At 38.8% G+C, this 2,661-nt stretch overlaps 1 long non-coding RNA gene across 2 annotated transcripts; it reads right to left on the bottom strand.

The window, feature by feature from the left end:
* Window positions 1-250: 250 nt before the first annotated feature.
* On the bottom strand, window positions 251-1,379 carry LOC124184691. Of its 2 annotated transcripts, XR_006871240.1 has the most exons (4): window positions 1,308-1,379; window positions 992-1,066; window positions 669-751; window positions 251-318 (listed from the first exon to the last, which is right to left on the bottom strand). It is a non-coding gene; the product is annotated as an uncharacterized LOC124184691 (long non-coding RNA). The 2 variants fall into 2 exon arrangements; XR_006871241.1 differs by lacking the exons at window positions 669-751; window positions 1,308-1,379 and having other exon boundaries at window positions 992-1,092.
* Window positions 1,380-2,661: the final 1,282 nt, after the last annotated feature.

The following is a 2,661-nucleotide window of genomic DNA, read 5'->3' as shown; positions in this document are numbered from 1 at the left end:
GCAAATACGAGTCCAATTACCTTACAGATGGCATTACATTGATTTTTGCCTTCTCGCGTCGAGTTATAAATACAGAGAAATCTCAATGTGAGCTCATTCCTATAAGATTTATTGCAGTGCTATATTCGTAGCTGTACCTGTTATTCTATATTATGTACTGTCCTAAATTTTAAACACACAACACAACAATGGCTGAAAGCACAATGGCAAGAAGAGAGGAGCAATTTGCACCTTAATAAATCTTTTCTCCTTTATACGTAGCACAGCGATGTCACATCGGAGGATGTGTACTAGTGGATCACCACGTGGGGCACAGAACTGAAACATAATTATGTTGAAAATCTTCAAAATCTCTTACAGAAGGTAGGTACGTTGCCAGACCTTATACACCAACAATGAATATTCATAGAGGCTATATTCATAAATACTTACAAAAGTAAGCTAATATTTTACCCGCAATTGCTTATTACTGATAACTTGATATGATAATATCCCCTCCCCGCCCCTCACCGCATACATCTACTTCTACTCCTACTCTACTCCAACTCCTACTACTACGACTACTCCTATTCCTACTCCGACTTCTACCACTTCTACTTCTACTCCTACTACTCCTACTTCTGATCCTACTCCTACTCTAATGAATATGATAAAAATGTTATACTCACAGTGTACAAGTCCTCGTCATCCTCGTCCTCCTCCTCGCCCACCTCGATCACCCGCAACCAACGCGAACTACCTCGGGTTATACCTTGAATAGTAATGAATATTTTTAGTATAAGAACACATCAAAAATATTGTTCAAGGATTAATAGAATTAATTAATTAATTAATAATATAATAAATTTTACTAGCCCATTTGAAGCTACTGAACATGTGCTTGCGCGAAAAATGAATTGAAATAATTTATTGTAAACGTGACAAGTTTGTAATATTTCAGATGAAATATAATTACAATTGCCATAAAATGTTATAAAAATGTTTTACTCACCGAGCACAAGTCCTCATCCTCCTCCTCGTTCAACTCCGACCACTTCCAACCACCGTTAACCACCTCGGGTTTTACCTGAAATAGCAATAAATATTTTCAGTATAAGAACACATCCAAAACATTACGTAAGGATTAATATAATCAGTTAAGTAATTAACAATATTATTAATTCCATTAGCGCATTCATAGCTACCGAATTTGTGCTTGCGTGAAAAATGAATTGAAATGATTTATTGTACACATGACAAGATTCAAAAAATTTCAGATAAAATATAATTACAATAGCCATTAAATATCATAGAAATGTTTTACTCACTCAGCAGAAATCCTCGTCCTCTTCCTCCTTATTCACCACATGTCTCTGAAGTCGAGTTTCATTAGGTAGTGGACTTGGAGCGCAGAAGCTACGGAGCGCTTGTCCTGGAAGTTGAGTTTCACCAGGTAGTGAACCTGAGCTCAGAAACTTCGGAGCACTTCTTCCTGAAATTGAGTTTTACTAGGTAGCGGACCTGGTGCGCAGAAACCACGGAGCGTTCGTGCTGGAAGTCGAGTTTCACCAGGTAGTGAACCTGGAGCGCAGGAACCATCGGGCGCTTGTCCTGGAAGTCAAGTTTCCGCAAGTAGTGGACCTTGAGCGCAGAAAATACGTAGCGCTTTTCCTGGAAGTCGAGTTTCAACAGGTAGTGGACCTAGAGTGTAAAAACTACGTACCGCTTGTCCTGAACTCGAGTTATACCAGGAAGCGGACCCGGAGCGCAGGATCCAGGAGGTAGAGAACCCGGCAATGGAAATCTGCGGAGCGCGACTCTCATCCGTCCGCTCTACTGCGCGGTTGTTTCCAGACTGAGAAATTCGGCTAACTGATTACTACAGATCGATGACGTCAAAATAGAAAAAATTTTGGGTGACGTCACTTTCTGAACATCCGACATCCAAACTTTGGTTTCGAACTTTAATGCTATGTATGATATGATGACGTATGATGTGATGTATGATGATATGATAAAATGTATAATGATTTTAGTATTCGCATTTCAGACAAGAAATACGCACTCAATCTTTCCTGCCGATTCCAGACTCAAGCGGCTAGGCCCTTCGATGGTCAGCCTTTGACTAAAGATATATTCTTCAGTTAACGGGTCAGCTAACAACGCTACCGTTCTGCGGCAGTTGAATGATAAAAATGTTTGCTCCTACATTTTAAATGTGTTGAAATCCACTCAAAGTTTCAAGAAGCTTCGTTCTATTTCACCCTATCAAAAAAAGAAAATCGCCGACAATCTGCACCTTTTTAGGCTTTGAATCAGGGCACTGCGTTAAATACTGTCTCATATACAGAGCATCCATTTCATTTCAATTAAAATTAGCGCATCCGTGATGTATTAGAGTTACTCCGCATTTGTTTCCATACGAACACTTATCGAAAAACAATTCTGCTCCTCTATCCAACGTAGTTACTTCACTTGTGACTAGCTCAATCTAGTTTGTCTCATGAAAAATTATAAAAATTATAGTGTGCATTACGTATTAATCGTAAACGGATCATATTTATTAATATCGTACATGCACCGTGTAATGTCTTGGGGAAGTAATAATTAATAAAAGGTCGACTACTAATTACTCAAGATTTATTCGAACACGAATACCGTATACAGGCTAAATAAAGACTG

The sequence above is a fragment of the Neodiprion fabricii genome, chromosome 6 (assembly GCF_021155785.1).
Source record: "Neodiprion fabricii isolate iyNeoFabr1 chromosome 6, iyNeoFabr1.1, whole genome shotgun sequence".
NCBI classification, from domain to species: domain Eukaryota; kingdom Metazoa; phylum Arthropoda; class Insecta; order Hymenoptera; family Diprionidae; genus Neodiprion; species Neodiprion fabricii.
The sequence above is the reverse complement of the archived record's forward strand: the minus strand, read 5'-3'. Positions and strand labels throughout refer to the sequence as shown.